The following is a 20247-nucleotide window of genomic DNA, read 5'->3' on the forward strand; positions in this document are numbered from 1 at the left end:
CTTTTCAGACTCTTCAGCATGCTCACATTAAATGTCACAGCCCGATGACGATAATTGATGGTGTCACTGCAACATCCTCATCCAATCGTCGCCCATCCTGCTCTCCAGCCAATGTCTGCTCTGCCACCCTTTACCCCTACACATCCTCTCCCCTCTCCCTTGTACCCCTCTCTACACCTCCTCTTACTGAGCTGCCCCTCACTCTCCTCCCACTTGCACCCCCACCTCTCTTCCCCTCCTTCCCAACCCCCACCCCTGCTGCTACTTGCTTACAGAAGGACAGGAGGAGTGGACTTCCCTTGCACCCCCACCTCTCTTCCCCTCCTTCCCAACCCCCACCCCTGCTGCTACTTGCTTACAGAAGGACAGGAGGAGAGGACTTCCCTCCCCTTGCACCCCCACCTCTCTTCCCCTCCTTCCCAACCCCCACCCCTGCTGCTACTTGCTTACAGAAGGACAGGAGGAGAGGACTTCCCTCCCCCTTGCACCCCAACCTCTCTTCCCCTCCTTCCCAACCCCCACCCCTGCTGCTATTTGCTTACAGAAGGACAGGAGCAGTGGACTTCCCTCCCCCTTGCACCCCCACCTCTCTTCCCCTCCTTCCCAACCCCCACCCCTGCTGCTACTTGCTTACAGAAGGAGCAGAGGAGTGGAATTCCCTCCCTCTTGCACCATCTCAGACAGTATTATTACCATAGTGTTAGATAAGAAGAGATATAGTGAAGGGTAGCATCCATCCCAGTGATGAGCGTTTCTTCCCTGCATGATTCCAGGTAGAGCTTGTTGCCATAGATAAGCATGTGCATCATGATGTGAGACTAGGGGTGGGACCTGGAGAATGGGAATACCCTTGCTTCGAACGGTTCAGGTTCGGACAAGAACTGTTCCAAGTGTTTAGAAATGACGATTGGACAAATATTGTTTGGAAAAATATTTGTGCTATTTCCTTGTATGACCTGGAACCTTTGTGATCCATCCACTTTAAACTTGACCCTCCATGGCTCGTGAAATCCTTAAACCAAAACAGCTACTTACCATTGATAATCCGTTCCAGCTAGCAAGTATATACTGGCCCAGGTGTGGCTCACTGCTGGCATGGTTTATGGCCCACAGCTGGAAACCAAATGCGGCCCAACAACATTTTCCCAGATATCTTACGGACATAAAAGTAGCAGTTGGTCAGTTTTAAGTGGATGTGTAATAACTGAATGACACTATATGTGGTTATTTTCACCTACACTAAGAAAAACCGGTGCTACCCAGAACCTAAAAGAGTTCTTAAGCTGTCCCCATAGGATAACCATTTGATGAACCCTTTTTGGTTCCAGATAACCCTTTTGGTTCCAGGTAGAACCCCTTTGTGTTCTATGTAAAATCCCTTCTACAAAGGGTTCTGCCTGGAACCCAAAACAGTTCTTCCTGGAACCAAAAATGATTTTCCTATGGGGACATCCAAAGAACCCTTTGGAACCCTTTTTTTCTATGTTCCCAACAGGTCTACTCCCAGTCCTCGTCTTCCTCTCTCTTTTTCATCCTTCCTCTATCCCTCTTTGTGTCCCCTTTCTCTCTCGATATTCACTCACATGGACTTCTACCTCTATTCTTTCCTTTTCTCATCCTCTCCTCCTCTCTTCCTTTCTCTATCATCATTTTTATATTATTTCCTGACTATTCTCCCTCCTCTCCTTATGTGTCAACGTCTGTTTTCAACCGAGACTTTGAATGTTCTCTTCCTGATGGATCTGTCCACTGGTTTTGCACTGATGTTCTGCCTTGTTCAACTCTTCCTTATTCCCTCCCTGGTCTTGCTGTTCTACTGCTCTAATGGATTGTTGGACTGGCTCAAACTCCACCCACCGACTTTCATTTCCTGGTTGCCAATAGTGATCATTTAGCTGCTTGAGGTCAAATGGGGGTCAAAAGTCAAGGTTGAAATCCAATCAGGTCGAGAGGTAAACACTGTCCATTCTGTCGATTGGGTTGTGTATTGAATAGCACCCTTTTCATGTTATAGTGCACTTCTTTTGAATCAAAGCCTAGGTGAAAATCAGAAATAGTGTGTCATTTGAGATGTGTTCCTATGAGCAACATGCAAATTGTCTGATCAGATAAAAAATACTGTAGACAAAGACCTTAATTAAATGCCAGATAAATCCAGACCTCTTTGTAACGTCCAACGGAAGACTTCCAAATCCATAGCTAGGTACTGTATACTGTAGGTCATATACAGTGGCTATGGCTCTGGTTAATGCCCTTCATTCATGGTGACCTGGAGGTAGATGATTCATTGGCATGAGCCTTCCATTCTCACATTTACAGCAGGACTCCAACTCCCCTCCCAGAATGTGCTCTGGCTCAGTCAGCCCCTGCTGACTGAAACCCTGCCTCCTCCCTGGATGCTGTGACCTGCTCTGAACTCACTTTCTTCTCCACCTTCCCCATTTCCTGTATGTCTACCTTAAAGCCGGCGGCCATGTTGTATCTCACACAGAATCGAACGACATTACTGTTTCAGCGTGTGGAGCCGCCCTCTCCCATCCAGGACGGGCCTCTCAGCCTCCTTCCTACCCAACCGGCAGATCCCATCAACAGCCTGTGAGTAGACCCCTGTCCACCCCCTGTCCACCCCCTCCAACTCTCTCTCTGGGTCTCTCTCTCTGTCCTCTCCCTCTCTCTCTGTTTTCTCTCTCCCTCTTTCTCTGCAGCCAGAGGGAGGATGGGTAGTGGCTCCACAGGTGGAGTGTCATCCACGAGAAGGAGGAGCAGGACGACACGCTGGGCGGACACGCCTCACGTGTAGAGGACCTGTGTGTGTATGTGTGTGTGTAGTGTGTTCAGAAAGGCTGGTGTATGGGTTTGTGGGGATGAGTGCATTCAGTTAGCCTCATACAAGTGCTGAATGCAAGGGTCTGATGAAGGTGATGTATATGGAGCCTGGTTTGTGTGTATGCATGCGTGTGTCCGTCTTTGCCTATCCGTGTGTATATATGTCCCGGGTCTGACTGTGTGTGTGTGTTGTAGACCGGTGGACGGATGGGGCGTGAGTGTGTGTGTGTGTGTGTGTGTGTGTGTGTGTGTGTGTGTGTGTGTGTGTGTGTGTGTGTGTGTGTGTGTGTGCAAGGGGCCTGTCTGACTGTCTGTGTGTTGTAGACCGGTGGAGGGGGGGGTTCCAGAGAGCCAGTCGTGGGTGACAGTGCGGGCTCAGGAGATGTCCCAGAGAGTAGGCAGCTGGAGTCCTGAGGGACAGCACTCTGAGGATGGCCTGGACAGCAGGCATAACTCGCAGGTAACACATACACACAGGTGCGCACACACACACACACACACCAGCATCCAGAAGAATCCCTGGACAACAGACATAACTCAGAAGTGTATATACACGCACATGCATACGCACAAATACAGATCGATACAGTACGTGCATGTAACATGTACAGTATGTCATTGCACACAAGAACACACTAATAAATGGTTCCCAGTAAACATGAAATAGTGATTTTCTTTCATGCTATTCATGTTTCATGTTGTCTGAACATCCACATCATTTCATTGGACTGGTTCATATAGAGCTCGTGTCCTGGTGCTCTTTCCTTACAGGATATTTAGGGTCATCATTGTTGAATCAACTCGTACACAGAGTCACTGCTGGCTCTGTTTTATTCCTGCCTATTGTCCAATTCCATATGGTCCCTACAGCTCCTCTCCCCTATAGGCACTTAGACAGATCTGAAAGGTGTATAGGTGTAAGCAATACAGCACATTCATCTAATGGCTTTGAGTCATTACTAATCCTTTCAGATCTAGTTAGTTATTGGGAAAATGTGAACATGATGGTTTCCCTATAACCTGCCCTGATTGGCTATGCCTGCTTAAACCCTCCCACCATTCACATCCCATACCCATCTATCCCCTCAGCCCCCAGGCCCACAACCTCCAAGCCCTAATCCCCCAAGCCCTCAGCCCCCAAACCCTCATCCCCCAAGCCCTAAATAACATAATATTATCAAAATCTAAATCCGTCTGTTTTTTTGTTGTATTGGCTGCGTCTCAATCCTTGGGATACGCCATGTCGGCCATGTCGACCATGTCGGCCTTCTGCATTTGCGGTGGAAAGTGGCAGAACTACAGCACTGTTTGTCAGACCAGGAGAAGTCTATAGCGTCCAAATGATGGTGTTCTCCGTTTTGCTTTACGACACCCACAAGTGTCACTGGACTTGTCTGAAAGTAACCCAGTACCGGTTTAAAAAAGGAATTGAAGTATGCTATATATATACAAAAGTATGTGAACACCTCTTCAAATTAGTGGATTCAGCTGTTTCAGCCAAACCCATTGCTGACAGGTGTATAAAATCAAGCACACAGCCATGCAATCTCCATAGACAAACATTGGCAGTAGAATGGCCTTACTGAAGAGCTAAGTGACTTAAAACGTGGCACCGTCATAGGATGCCACCTTTCAAACAAGTCAGTTTGTCAAATTTCTTCCCTGCTAGAGCTGCTCTGGTCAACTCTAAGTGCAGTTATTGTGAAGTGGCAATGTCTAGGAGCAACAATGGCTCAGCCGCAAAGTGGTAGGCCACACAAGCTCACAGAACGGGACCACCGAGTGCTGACGCGTGTAGCGCGTCAGCACAAGAACTGTTCATTTTTTTTATTATTGTTATTTTTTTATTTGTTTTAGGGTGTAGATCAGCTTTAATATTCCAGATAGATTGTAGCTTCCATCAATGTAATTGTATGCATCAGTTCCAATCCCCCATATGTTTTGGGTAAATATATATATATATATTGCCAGTCAAAGGTTCGGTTTGGACACACCTACTCATTCAAGGGTTTTTCTTTATTTTTACTAGACATCAAAACTATGAAATAGCACATATGGAATAATGTAGTAACCAGAAAAGTGTTAAACCAATCAAAATACATTTAAGATTATTCAAAGTAGCCATCACATGCCTTGATGACAGCTTTGCACTCTCTTGGCATTCTCTCAACCAGCTTCATGAGGTAGTCACTTGGAATGCTTTTCCAGTAGTCTTGAAGGAGTTTCCATATATGCTGAGCACTTGTTGGCTGCTTTTATTTTACTCTGTGGTCCAACCCGTCCCAAACCATCTCAATTGGGTTGAGGTTGGGTGATTGTGGAGGCCAGGTCATCTGATGAAACACTCCATCACTCTCATTCTTGGTCAAACAGCCCTTACACAGCCTGGAGGTGTGTTTTGGGACATTGTCATGTTGAAAAACAAATGATAGTCCCACTAAGCGCAAACCAGATGGGAGAGCATATCGCTGCAGAATGCTGTGGTAGCCATGCTGGTTAAGTGTGCCTTGAATTCTAAATAAATCACAGACAGTGTCACCATCAAAGCAACCCCACAACATCACACCTCCTCCTCCATGCTTCACGGAGGGAACCACACAAGCACAGATCATCTGTTCACCTACTCTGCATCTCACAAAGACCAAAAATCTCCAATTTGGAATCATCAGACCAAAGGACAGATTTCAACCGCTCTAATGTCCATTGCTCGTGTTTCTTGGCCCAAGCAAGTCTCTACTTGTTATTGGTGTCCTTTAGTAGTGGTATCTTTGCAGCAATTCGACCCTGAAGGCCTGATTCACACAGTCTCCTCTGAAAAGTTGATGTTGAGATATGTGTCTTACTTGAACTCTGTGAAGCATTTATTTGGGTTGCAATTTCTGAGAATGGTAACTCTAATGAAATTATCCTCTGCAGCAGAGGTAACTCTGGGTTTCCATTCCTGTGGAGATCCTCATGAGAGCCAGTTTCATCATAGCGCTTGATGGTTCTTGCGACTGCACTTGAAGAAACGTTCAAAGTTCTTGACATTTTCTTAATTGACTGATCTTCATGTCTTAAAGTAATGATGGACTGTCATTTCTCTTTGCTTATTAGAGCTGTTCTTTCCATAATATGGACTTGAATGCACCAATTTGTAAGTCGCTCTGGATAAGAGCGTCTGCTAAATGACTTAAATGTAAATGTCTTTTACCAAATAAGGCTATCTTCTTTATACCATCCCTACTTTGTCACAACACAACTGATTTGCTCAAATACATTAAGAAAGAAAATAAATTCCACAAATGTACTTTTACCAAGGCACACCTGTTAACCTTATATGAAATGCATTCCAGATGGCTACCTCATGAAGCTGGTTGAGAGAATGCCAAACGTGTGCAAAGCTGTCATTAAGGCAAAGGGTGGCTACTTTAAAGTATCTCAAATATAAAATATATTTTGATTTGATTCACACTTTTTTGGGCTACTACATGATTCCATATATGTTATTTCATAGTTTTGATGTCTTCACTATTATTCTGCAATGTAGAAAATAGTAAAAAAAAAAAAAAAACTTGAGTAGGTGTGTCCGAACCCTGCACCGAAGCCCCCTGTACCGAAGCCACCTGCACCGAAGCCCCCTGTACCGAAGCCCCCTGTACCGAAGCCCCCTGTACCGAAGCCCCCTGTACCGAAGCCACCTGCACCGAAGCCCCCTGTACCGAAGCCCCCTGCACCGAAGGCCCCTGCATCGAAGCCCCCTATACCGAAGCCACCTGCACCAAAACCCCCTGCACCGAAGCACCCTGTACCGAAGCTCCCTGTACCGAAGGCCCCTGCATCGAAGCCCCCTATACCGAAGCCACCTGCACCAAAACCCCCTGCACCGAAGCACCCTGTACCGAAGCCCCCTGTACCGAAGCCCCCTGTACCAAGCTACCTGCACCGAAGCCCCCTATACCGAAGCCACCTGCACCAAAACCCCTGCATCAAGCACCCTGTACCGAAGCCCCCTGTACCGAAGGCCCCTGCATCGAAGCCCCTATACCAAGCCACCTGCACCAAAACCCTGCACCGAAGCACCCTGTACCGAAGCCCCCTGTACCGAAGGCCCTGCATCGAAGCCCCTATACTGAAGCCACCTGCACCAAAACCCCTGCACCGAAGCTACCTGCACCGAAGCCCCCTGTACGTTATCCACCTGTACTGAAGCCCCCTGTACCGAAACCACCTGTACCGAAGCCCCCTGCACCGAAGCCCCTGCCTCAGCCTCAGCAGTTCCTGCTCTTGATCCAAGTCCAGGTCCAAGTCCTAGTTCCTAGACCACAGCCCTATTCCCTCGTCCTAGATCTAAACCTAGTCTTAAACCTTCCCCCGTCCCCATTTCCCAGGCTCAAACCCCAGTCCCTCCCAAACTACACTACATGCTACTGTACACCACAGGAAGCTGCTGAGGGGAAAATGGCTCATAACAATAGCTGGAACGGAGCAAATGGAATGTCATCAAACACATGGAAACCATGGAAACCATGTGTTTGATGTATTTGATACTATTCCATTCATTCCAATCCAACCATTAACATGAGCCCGTCCTCCCCAATTAAGGTCCCACCAACCTCCTGTGCTGTGCACACTACATTCACCCACACTCATGTGGGATAAAGGATGACAAACACACCATTGTCCCCGTCATATTCCTTCATCACAGTCACGCCTGCTCTCACTCTATTTTGCAGACGGTAGAGATGAGAGAGATGGGGCGTGACGGTTACTCGGATACCGAGCGCTTTCAGCCAATGGAAGGCCACGGAAGGGCCGCTTCCATGCCACGCCTTCCAGGCGACAACCAAGTGAGCACCCCTCATTTCCTCTCCTCCCTCCCTCTCTCGCTCCCTCTAGCTTTCCATCTCCTTGACTCAATCTCCACGATAAGCTACATGACTCGAGACACACAAAGACTGGAGACAGACTATTTATAATCCAACACAGTGCATAACAAAATACTATAAAACATTCCTGAAAATGGACACCTGACACTTTCAAGCATATTTGTTTTTATAAATGCATGGTATTTGACGTGATATCATGCATTTTGACGATAGCTCCCCTTTCTATGCTGTCGAAATATCACCCATAGGATGTTTGCCAGACAGACTTACAGGTAAGTCTTACAGACTACCGTACCAAACACCCCAACACCCCACTCTTCCTCCCCTCTCCTCTCCTCTTCTCCTCCTCTACACTCATCCCCTACTGCATGGAGGTGTGTTACTGTGGTTGTCCCTTCTCATCCAGTACCAAGTCATCTCTGCTATATTGTCACACACACACTCTTTGTTTAAGGTAGTCCATCGTATCCGATGATGACTTCCACTACTGCTTGTGAGTTCACTGATGACTGTATAATCTGATGCGGGATGCACACTGTTGCCACAGACAGAGCACACAAAGGCCTGTTTTTCCTCGGTCAACTGCACTCCAGGGCAGAGGCCACGCCAGGTGGAGCGTTCCACAGCAGTCTGGAGGGAGGCAGAGTTTACCCCACACTTCTTTAGTGATGTCTTAGGTTGGGTCCTTTAGACACTTTCTCTGCCCACCTGAAGAGCGACGGCCCAGTTGTAGCTGTCCGTACAGCGTATTTCGCGGCTGTAGACTGTACATGTAGACTGTACATGTTTCACATCCGTAAAGGAGTGTAGATACACACGCTGCCTGGTAGACTGCAGCTTTGGTGTGGAGGTACAGGTTGCTGTTGTCCAAAACCTTCTTCCTTAGCAGTCCAAAAGATGACAAAGTCTGTTTGACCTGATTCTGGATATCCTGGTCGAGGGGATGCTTCCAAGATATTTAAAATGTGATACAATGGGAAGTTTGGAGTCTGAGATGGAGAATGGAGGTGTTTCAGGCGGAGGATCAGATGACCACTGACATAGGACCTCTTTTCTTGGGATGTTAACAGACAGCCCCAGTAGGCTGTATGCTCTCACAGCTGCTCTGAGTGTGACTTGTAGAGCTTCTGGGGTATGTGCCACAAGAGCGCAATCATCCGCAAACTGGAGCTTAAGTACTTGTTAAGCTTTGATCTTTATGGCAGCTTGGAGCTTCCTAATGTTGAAGAATTTCCTGTCCAATCTGAAGTCCAGGGTCACCCCACATCTCTGTTTCCATGTCCTTGTGCAGGACTGCTGTGACACAGGAAGAAGACATTGAATAGGACCGGCGCAAGCACACACCCTTGCCTCACACCAGTACCAATTCTAAAAGGGTTCAGACTCCTGACGGCTAATTCTTACTCTGGCCACCATCTCCTCATGGATCTGACGCAGGACGTTCACACATGTCCCAGTGCAGCCATACTGCAGGAGGACCTTCCAAAGGAGTTCACGGTGTACTGTGTCAAAGGCTTTGCAGAGATCCAGAAAGGCCATGAACAGGTCTTGTGTCTGTTCACTGAACTTTTCCTGCAGTTGGTGTGGACTGAAGATCATGTCCACCATGCTTCTGTTCTTTCTGAAGCTGCACTGGGACTCCGGTAGCAGATCTTCAGTGATGGTGTCGATGATTCTGTGGTGGAAGACCTTCACCAGGACTTTGACAGCAACTGGAAGGAATGATATGTCTCTGCTGTTTCCGCAGACGGATTTGCCCCACTTTGATCGGGATGTGCTCTTGTCTCCATATCTCAGAGATGAACAGGCAAACTGCTCTGGTACAGAGATAGCCCCCCAGTTTTAGGATCTCAGCGGGGATGGAGTCAGGTCCAGGAGTTTAGTTATTCTTCAGTGACCTGATGGTGGTGCAGATCAAGGCTCTGGATGGTGGGCAGTGTTTGGAGCTCCTCCAGGTCTGAGTAGTCAACTTCACCTCTGGACTATTGTAGTTTGGTCCTTTATGAGATTGGACTCATCTGCACTTCTTCTTAGGGGACAGAGAAAACTTATTGGGTTGTCTTCGGGGCATCACACAACGTGCATGTTTTATCTGTCCCCACCAGATTGATTTTCTTGTTCTTTGGAGATCCACCACTCATTTTGTCGTAGAGTCCTCTGTGCCTCCTTCCGCTGCTACACACACACACACACACACACACACACACACACACACCAGCTAACATGTACATTCTTCTGCCCTCATAACTATCACGGCTGTCAAGCCCCAAACCTTAGTTCTTTCTCTTCCCTTTTCTCTCTCCAGCCTCAGTTCTTATCTTCTATTCAAATCAATCTTTATTTCTCTTTCTCTCTCCAGCTAAAGTTCTTATCTTCTATCTAAATCATTATTTCTTTCCCTCTTCTCTAATGGTTTTGCTACAAAGGTGACTTGAAATGTGGGGTTTTGTTTGAACCAGGTTTGAATTTGAAATCATGCCCAACTACCAATGATCTAGTGTCATTTTGGGGTCAATATTTCTTTGAGAAGGTATTGATCAGGTGGTCTAGTAGTGTACTGTCATGCTCAAACTAAAAAAAGATATAATAAATAGGATTCTGAGAACTTTAAACAAATGCTGCTGCTATGTGTGTATGTGTGACTATGTCCTGATGTCCTGACAGAGAATGTGTTTGTGTGTGTGTGTGTGTGTGTGTGTGTGTGTGTGTGTGTGTGTGTGTGTGTGGTGTCGTCCAGTCTTCTTTCGTACTCTTGTGTGTCATAAGTTGAGCCTTTACACTGTACTTCACCGTACTGTTGTTTTTGCCCTAGTAGCATGGTATGTTATGGTGTTAATGGGTGTTGTTGCTATGGTGTAGATGGTAGTGTTGTTGCCATGGTGACCTTGTCTATAACACTGTCTCTGGCCCTCCAGTGTCTGTGCGCTACTGTGGTAAGTGTTGTTTCTCCCCTCACCGCTGCTTTTGTGTCTAACCGGTCTCTCTCTCTCTCTCTCTCTCTCTCTCTCTCTCTCTCTCTCTCCTCTCCTCCCTCTCTCTATCTCTTTCTCTCTCTCTCTCTCTCTCTCCTCTCCTCCCTCTCACCTCCCTTTATTTTCGGGTTATCCCCACCCATATTTATCCCCCTCTCCATTTCTCCCTCGCTCTCTGCACATGCCTCCCCCGTTATCCGATTTTCACCCCCTCCCCTTACCTTCTTCACCTCTCCCTTCGCTATTTATTTGCGTATCCATCCCTCTCTCCTTCCCTATCCCTCTGTCCTCCTCTGTGCGTCTGTGTGTGCCCTACCTGTGCTGTATCCATGGCTGTGGTGTGTGTGTGTCTTCTCTGTGCTCACACAGCAGCGAAGGAAAGGGAGGCAGCGTGGAAATAACCTCAGTGTATGTACCCTGTCTTCCCCATCTCTCCCCCTTTTTTTCTCTCTCACTCACTGATTCACTCACTCACGATAACCATTTCTCTCTTTCTCTGTCTGTCTCCATCTCTGCCTCTCTCTCCTCATGTCATCTCCTAACATGCTTGTGAATTTCTAAGTCAGTTAAACACAAGGTTCTTAGCTGATTCAACTGTATTTCATAAGTTCAGACAATTTGATTAATTAGTCATCTGAACTTTTTTTTGTCAACACAGCAGTTATGTTGCTTCAGTTGATTTGACTTCATGGTTGTGAATTTCTAAGTTGAGTTCACACACAGTGCTTAGCCGATTCAACTTGATTTCATAAGTTTAAAAAAATTGCAACTCAACAAAGGTTGTTGACTTGGCTATATACAATTAGTCATTTTGACTGAATCTCAATATGTTTTTGTACAGTGTATGTCTCCCCCTCTCCCTCACCTCTCCCTCACCTCTCCCTCACCTCTCTCTCTCTCTCTCTGTCCTCTCTCTGAGTTTATCCATGTATGTGTATCTGGTGTCTTTCCTCTCGTTTCTCTCTTTTGTCAAACAAAAAGTTTTGTCCTCCCCTCCTATTTGTCTTTGACTACCCTGTTTGTTGACACATAAGACTGACTGATTGCAGGGTAGGAGCTTCAAGCTCTGATTCTTCCACTAACCGATTTCAATTCAGTTCGAATTGAATGTGTTTTATGGCATGATTACTCAAATGCTAAAACTCAAATTGACCCCTATCCTCTAATGTAGATCTCATCTGAAAAGATTGGTTACTGTATGTACACTGAGTATACCAAAAATGAGGAACACCCAGTGGTGGTTTTAGCATGTCAATCTTGGTGGGAGTATGTTTGTTTATTTTATTCATGCCAGCAAAGCCACTACACAACACAACACTAAACAATACATTCATTGCGCTATAACGGTGACACAAACGGTGCCCACAAAACCGCTATAACGGTGCCCACAAACTGTTCGGGCCGACATAAAGCTGTTAGGGCCTACATAAAGCTGTTAGGGCCTACATAAAGCTGTTAGGGCCTACATAAAGCTGTTCGGGCCTACATAAAGCTGTTAGGGCCTACATAAAGCTGTTCTGGCCTACATAAAGCTGTTAGGGCCTACATAAAGCTGTTAGGACCTACATAAAGCTGTTAGGGCCTACATAAAGCTGTTAGGGCCTACATAAAGCTGTTAGGGCCTACATAAAGCTGTTAGGGCCTACATAAAGCTGTTCGGGCCTACATAAAGCTGTTCGGGCCTACATAAAGCTGTCCCAACTGCAGAGCTTTCTTTACAGCACCATGGAGTGAATCCTTACTACTGCTACACCTGGCTATCAGTGGAGCCTTGTCTGGCAGCGAAACAGTTCATTCAGCCTCATTTACTGCCTTTTAAAAAACATAACTGACATGGCAGACTTGCTTAAATAAATGTGGTTTCTACTGGTAATTGAGAGGTACAAACTATGGCATAAGGGAACGATGAGAGGCAATCCGTAATTTTGATTAAGACATTAATGAGCGTGCTAAGACGGACGTAGCCAATATAACTATTTGTTCAGCGACAGAAATGTACACCGACAGAATTCAGAACAAGGGCCGTTCTTACATTATTCTCCCTGTACACCAAGTCAGAACCGTAGGAAAAATAAAGGGGGCATATAAGCCTAGTTAAATAAAGGTTAAATAAAATAATAAACAAATAAATAAGGAGACAATTATGATGACATTTCTCTAAAACAAGCTATAGGCTACATGTGCACCACCAAGTCAGAACAGTAGGGAAAGGGACAAAATTATTAAAGTGAGGCACAACAGCTTACTACACAACATACACTTAGTATTACTTCATTAGCTACAGTATACATATCTCCCTGACATATTACATCATTTATGCAGCAGCATACAATACATTTTTGGACTCACCGTTCTGCTGTGCTCACTTGAACAGGAAGGTGGCTCGGCGGTCCTTCTTGTGGGCAAATTTTGTCATGAAACATTGTCATCAAAGTCTGGCTTTCTCTAGATTTATGGTGCTTTCAAGACAACTGGGATTTCCGCAAAAACAAGGCAGAATCATGACGTCAGTGATCTTCAGGTCTGAGCTCTAGAAAGAGGCCCGAGTTCCCAACTTGGAATTCCGAGTTGGATGACTGTTCAAAACGTATTTTCCCAGTCAGAGCTCGTTCCCAGTTGTCTTGAACTCACTGAAATCTGACATTTTGTTTTGAACGCGGCAGAAGTCATGCTGGACTGACAACATGGCCAATGTATTCAACCTTTTGTGGCCCATGGTGTTGTGTGTGAATGTTTATCCTTTTAAGCTTGGAAAAGAGACCCTTAAACCCAGACTTGGCCCACACACCCTTTCCACCGAATAGCAGGCAGGGGAAGCAAAATAGTCATTGGTTTGCAACATTTATATTTAGCCACTGATTCCTTCCAAACCTCTCATTGTTGAATTTGCGATTTCCAACTTGTTGCTTAATGTTTATGTCCAATGGCCAATGAGCACAGATACGTTTTATCTATAAATTCTCTTCATATGACAAAGATTGAAAAGGATTTGCCTGTAGATTGTCGACGTGATTCATGATGATGACTGCTTGTCTAATTTGCTAGCTAAGACTTTAAAAGCATGATGTTGACATGATCAGTCCATTCAACGCTACGGTAGATATAACGTGATTTGATGTCATTTTATCTGTGGCCAATGACCTTGAGGCCTCTTGGATGGGCACTTCTAATGTAAATCTATGGCAGCACCCAGGGCGGCTTGAACTTTCTAGGTCTTCCTGTAGATTTTGCGGTGACGTAGTGTCCCCATGAGTGACAGAACACTGAGCCAATCACAGCGCAACTAGAGAAGATTGCCAAGCCCTATGCTTTGTATTTTCCGCCGCTGAAAGAACTGAGCTGGGCTGAAACATCTGCATTTTGGAGCTGCCTTACTCAAGAAAGCAAAAAAGAGACCATGTTTGTATGTGGCTTTATTAAATCAATAAAATATATTTTTTTTACATTGTTTGCAAACTGATATGTGACATGTATTAATTCCAAAAGAACATGCAGAACAGGCAAACATTTTTGAAATATATATATATAGATGGGGCTCAAAACAGGTGGGGCTCTGAGTTGGACCCCCTTTTTTGTACCCCCCAGTTCTTGACCCAAACTGGTGCGCCTGGCACCTACTACCTTACCCCGTTCAAAGGCACTTAAATACTTTCTCTTACCCACCCTCTAAATGGCACGCATACACAATCCATGTCTCAATTGTCTCAAGGCATAAAATCCTTGAACCTGTTTCCTCCCATTCATGCACACTGATTGATGTGGATTTAATAAGTGACATCAATAAGGGATCCTAGCTTTCACCTGGTCAGTCTATGTCATGGAAAGAACAGGTGTTCTTAATGTTTTGGATACTCAGTGTCTATGCAAAATATAAGCAATATGGCAATCGCTCCACCCTGCCCTCTGATAAGCCAGATGGATTTTTTCCATATTACTTACATCTTGCCTGGTGAATGTGATTATGTGAGGTCAGGATGTTGGAACAAGGCTAATTTACTTACCTCTTTAGTCCTTGTGCCAAGCGGGTGGGGTCAAGGTGTTGATTTGGGATTGGCAAACTCTGCACCCTCTCTCTGTCTCTCTCTCTTCCTGCTGCTGCTGCTCTGTGTTGGGTGTACCACGTGTGTTGCGTGTAACTTGCCTGTGTGCTTGTCTGTGCTGATGTGTTGGTGTTGGTGATGCATGCATGTCAGGAGTATGTGTGCCCTTGTTGGAGTGATTTTGTGCGTGTGTGCATGCATGTGTGTGTTTGCCTGTGTGTGTATGCTTGGTGAGTGTGTTTGTTGTTTGTGCTTGGTGTGTGCTTGGTGTGTGTGTGTCTCCATGTGTGTTTGTGTGTGTGAGGGTATCCTAGCTACACACTGTCTGCTGGTTTCAGTCCATTATCATCTATTCTGGTTTCAACCTGGAATACCAGGGGACTTAACTCTACATCCAAATGATCCCTTCGTTCAATATAGAATCGGAAACCAGCAGACACTGGCGGACTAGTACTGAGCAGGCCTGGTATATACAGTATGCAGGTGTGTACCAGTAGCATTATAGGCACTGTCCTGGTGTCCAGCAGCCCTAGGAGGTCAGAGCGGCTCCCAGTGCCCCAGAAAGAGAGCTCCTGAGTGGGGCTGAGGACTCGGGACAGCTCCTATGTGCACGCTGGCAGAGGGGGCTGGCAGAGGATTGTGTTATGATTTTGGGGGAGGAATTGGGTGGGGACGGGGTGGGTTAGTCTTTTGGGGGGATTAGGAGATACTGACCTATCTTTCCAGATGAAGTCCTGGATGCATGTCAGGCATGGCCTATTGCCTCTCTTTCATCTCCCTTTCTTGTTTGTCTTCGTCCTCTTCTCTTTTTATCTCTCTCGATGTCTCTCTCTGTCTCTTTCTCTCTCTGGCTCTTTTTTTCTCTCTCTCTCTCGCTCTCTTTCTCTCTCTCTGCCTGAGGCAGCATGATGTATATATGATACTAATACAGGCATGTGTGTGGAACAGTATGGGGGGGGGGGGATTGTCATGGGTTACCTGGTGCCCACCTCTACAAGGCTATACTGTATATGGTAGGAATGTAGAAGCACACACAAGTAAAAGTCAGGTAAACAACTATACAGTATATACACACAGTCCCTCCGTTTCCCCATTATGTCTGGAGACTATAGAAAGGAGACACGAGGAAAGTAAACCTGAGAAACCTGCTGTGTGACTACTCTTCTCCTCTCTGTCCACTCTCCCATCATCCCTCTCTCTCTCTTTCTCCATCCCACTCTCCCATCATCCCTCTCTCTCTCTCTCTCATCCCACTCTCCCATCATCCCTCTCTCTCTCTCTTTCTCCATCCCACTCTCCCATCATCCCTCTCTCTCTCTCTCTCCACCCCACTCTCCCATCATCCCTCTCTCTCTCTTTCTCCATCCCACTCTCCCATCATCCCTCTCTCTCTTTCTCCATCCCACTCTCCCATCATCCCTCTCTCTCTCTCTTTTTCCATCCCACTGTCCCACCATCCCTCTCTCTCTCTTTCTCCATCCCACTCTCCCATCATCCCTCTCTCTCTCTCTCTTTTTCCATCCCACTCTCCCATCCTCCCTCTCTCTTTTTCTCCATCCCACTCTCCCATCATCCCTCTCTCCCATCATCCCCTCTCCCATCTCTCTCTTTCTCCATCCCACTCTCCCATCATCCCTCTCTCTCTCTCTTTCTCCATCCCACTCTCCCATCATCCCTCTCTCTCTCTTTCTCCATCCCACTCTCCCATCATCCCTCTCTCTCTCTCTTTCTCCATCCCACTCTCCCATCATCCCTCTCTCTCTCTTTCTCCATCCCACTCTCCCATCATCCCTCTCTCTCTCTTTCTCCATCCCACTCTCTCAGACTATAACAGATAATAGTCCTATGAAGCGCTCGGCCTCCTCCCTTGGTCACAGTCGATCTGGGAGGGGCCAGAGGGAAAGGGGAGGGGCCGATGATTATGCAATGGAGTATGTGATCCCCGAGGAGGGTGGAGCACCGAGGCACAGCCACCGACGCCGCGACCGAAGCCACCGGGCCTCCGAGCGGTCACTGTGTCGATATACAGACGCAGATACAGGTCAGAGACAGAATGAGTGTGCATGCGTTGGTCAGGAACGGTTCAGAATGTGTTTGAGTCAGAGAGTGTGTGAGAAGAACGTGCTTAGTTCCCTGAGTTGCTACTATATAAAAGTGTGTTTGATGTTGTCATGTTGTCATGGTTACAAAGACCCTAGAGATACCATGATGACAACAATAACTGGCCTCCATTCCAGCAGGACTGGGCACAGACTTGAGCACCACCACTCAGTCAGGTGACCTGCCACCCAAGGAGAAGGACCGTGACCGCGACAGAGACCGCAGTCGGCAGAAAGACCGCAAACACCACCACCATCACCACCACCATCACAGCGGCTCTGTGGACAAGGAGCGCTACACACCAGACCGCGCCGACCGGGGGGGAGAGCACGGTGGTCACAGACAGCCCCGAGGAGACAGAGACCACGACCGGGATAGGGAGCACGACCGTCGCTGGTCACGGTCACCCAGCGAGGGCAGAGAGTGCATGACACACAGACAGGTGGGCATCTATGATGTGTGTCAACATTGAGCCACCTTCCTAACTGTTTTAGCCTCAGGTTCTCCTTTTAGTTCTACCTTGAGTGTCTCCCCCATCTCCTTGGCCTAAATATCTTTAGGCGGCTGACTGTCTCTTGTGTTTCCCTTTTTGACACTTCCATACATTGTCTATTCATTAACTATTGTTGTTTATAGGATTCAGCAGTTTAGACACACACTTACACACAGAGGTGATTGGTTAACAACCTAGATTCAGATAAGAGACAGACTGAACAAGGCAACAACATTGAAAGAGTGCATTGTGGGTACCTTCACAATCACCATTTTGAGGCCTACTGTGTCAGATCTGATCTCTTCTTTTCTTTTCTCCTGTTGTTTTTGTGTCCTCTCTTTATTCTTCATGACTCATCGCTTTTCTCTGTTTTCTACGGTGTATGCTGACTCCCATCATTTTCTATATATCTCTTCTCTTTCTTTCTTTTTTGTCTTATTTTTCCCGGCATCCTTCCTTCCCCTCACACTCTCCTGATTGCTCTCTTCTTTTTCTTCTTCTTCTTCTTCTTCTTGTTCTTGTTCTTCTTGTTCTTCTACTTCTTGTTCTTGTTCTTCTTCTTGTTCTTCTTGTTCTTCTTGTTCTTCTTCTTGTTCTTCTTCTTGTTCTTCTCGTCGCTGTTGTTGTTCTTGTTGTTATTGTCTGTTGTTCACTTTCTCCCTCTCTTTATTTATCTCTCCTTGTCTTTCTGTTTCTCTCTTTTTCTCTCTCCCTTTCTTTCCCCTCCCTCCCTCTCTTTCTCCTTCCCTCCCTCTCTCTCTTCCTTCTTACCTCCCTCCCTCCCTCCCTGACTCCCTCTCCCTCTTCCTCCCTTTCTCTCTTCCTCCCTTTCTCTCTTTCTCCCTCTCTCTCTTCCTCCCTCTCTCTGTTCGTGTCGTCGTTAATTTTATGGTTCTTTTTTTATTTGCCTTCAATGTTCGTGTAGGGCAGTAGTTCGGTGAGCGAAAGTCCCGCTCCCTCTACCTCGGGGACCAGTACCCCGAGACGAGGCCGTCGGCAACTCCCTCAGACCCCGGCAACACCCCGCCCACACGTCACCTACTCTCCTGTTGTCCGTAAAGCCATGGCCACACCTCCCGGAGCCCAGCCCCTGGGGCGCAATCCCGCCCCCGCCCCTCACCGCTTCTCCCCTGAGCCCCCCCAGGGACCTCCCCCGCCCCACCATGGCTCACCCAACCAAGTCTGCCACCCCCCTCCCCGCTGGGGGGATGGGGGAGGAGGAGGAGGAGAGAGTGGGTCGCTGGAGGGCGACGGCTGCTTCTACAACCAGGACTACCAGGATTACGACCGTGAGCACCACAAACCGCCTCCCTACGAGCAGAGCCCCACACAGGGCAACCCTCACAAGCCTCACCCCCTCAACCACCCTACTCTCCCCGTGCTAAACCATCCCCCAACCCCACAGCAGCAGCACCCTATCAACCCGCACCCAAACAACCCCCACCCCAACAACCCCCACTCCCGCACCTCGCCCAGGACTTCCCACCACGCGCCCCCACCCAACACCACCCCCACCCCCAAGGGCAGCAGCCACCCCCACTCGACGTCTCCCCAACGGGTACCGCGCCTCTTCCCCCTCCTCGCAACACCACCACGGCCCCACCCACCCCGGGCCCCACAAGGTCCCCCCTCCCCAGCCTAGAGGGCCCCGCACTAAAGATCTGCACGAACCCTACAACAACACGGATGACAACAGGTGCTAGCCTCTGGAGACTATGGAGGGATGGATGGAGGGAGGGAGGGAGGGCTCAACCACACTGTCTGAGTTATCAGTCCCTACCTCCCAGCCCAGGAAAACACACAGCCAGAGCACTGATCACCATGAGACAGGGGAAACCAAGGCATGATTCTTTCTTTCCTTATTTCCATTTGTTTTTATTTTCATTTCTTCTGCTGCTCAGTGTTTCCCGGGGATGGAGGGAGTGAGGAAGGGGTAGTTAGAATAAAGGGATGAGGAGGAGGACCACTGAAGGATGAGTGGAAATTAGTGAACAGGGTATGGAGTACAAACCAATTCCTCCTCCAAAAACAATGGAACCCAGCTCATCAGATGCAAGGAGTTTTTCAAAATGGATGATTTCAAAATGGATGATACGGGGACGGAAGCTTTTCTCAACGTATCATGATGCTACGCCTCTGGAAACAATATTAAAAACCGCCACAACGACCAAGATGTCATCACGTAATCAACGCAAGAAACTATGACATTGCGGAGAACTAAGTGGAGTTGCGTTAGTTGCAAAAACCAACCACGAACCCCGATGATGGGGAGATATTGATGAGTTTTATCATCTGTGTTTACTGTTAATAATGACATCAGTGATGATGAGCCTTCCACCTGAGTGTGGTGGGGGGAGTGGGGGGGACACCAGGACACACACCCTAACTCTGAACGAGAGAGGGGGTAATGTAGGTGGAATCTATCCATTCCAACCCCCCAACCCCCCAAAAAAGATTCCGCCCCAACCGAGTAGAGAAGAAACATAAAAAAGTGGATGGTGAACATAAAGAAAAGAAACTTAAAAACAAACATTTTCTTCAGTATTTCTTCTTCTACTCCTGCGGCTGCTACTTTTCCCTCTTCCTCTTCTTCTTCTTCTTCTTCTTCGAAACATTGAAGCTTGATTCTTCTGTTGCACCCGCACAGCTTCGTTGGAACTTGCAGAGTTTAAAAACCTGTGGAATCCTGCATGATTGATACAAAAAATGATAACAAAGAGAAACTACTGTAATGTGGGGGAAACTATCCCTGGGTCCTTTCTATATTAGTCTGTGGGGTTCTCTCTTTTTCCTGTAAATCCCTTTGTTTCTCTCTCTTCTCCCTGAGGCGTCCCTCTCTCTCTCTCTCTCTCTCTCTCTCTTCCTGTGCTGGAGGTATAATCAGGATAGTTAGGATGGATGGAGAGATGAGGCGATGAGGAAGAGAAGCACAAGGTCCAAGCCTTTTT

General features: G+C 47.2%; 1 pseudogene; it reads left to right on the forward strand.

Annotated features, from left to right (window-relative positions):
* LOC115126624 (voltage-dependent P/Q-type calcium channel subunit alpha-1A-like) overlaps positions 1–19359 on the forward strand; it is a 340470-nt pseudogene extending 321111 nt beyond the window's left edge.
* The last annotated feature ends 888 nt before the right edge of the window (positions 19360–20247 follow it).

Source organism: Oncorhynchus nerka, linkage group LG26 (genome assembly GCF_034236695.1).
Source record: "Oncorhynchus nerka isolate Pitt River linkage group LG26, Oner_Uvic_2.0, whole genome shotgun sequence".
In the NCBI taxonomy this organism is placed as follows: Eukaryota; Metazoa; Chordata; class Actinopteri; order Salmoniformes; family Salmonidae; genus Oncorhynchus; species Oncorhynchus nerka.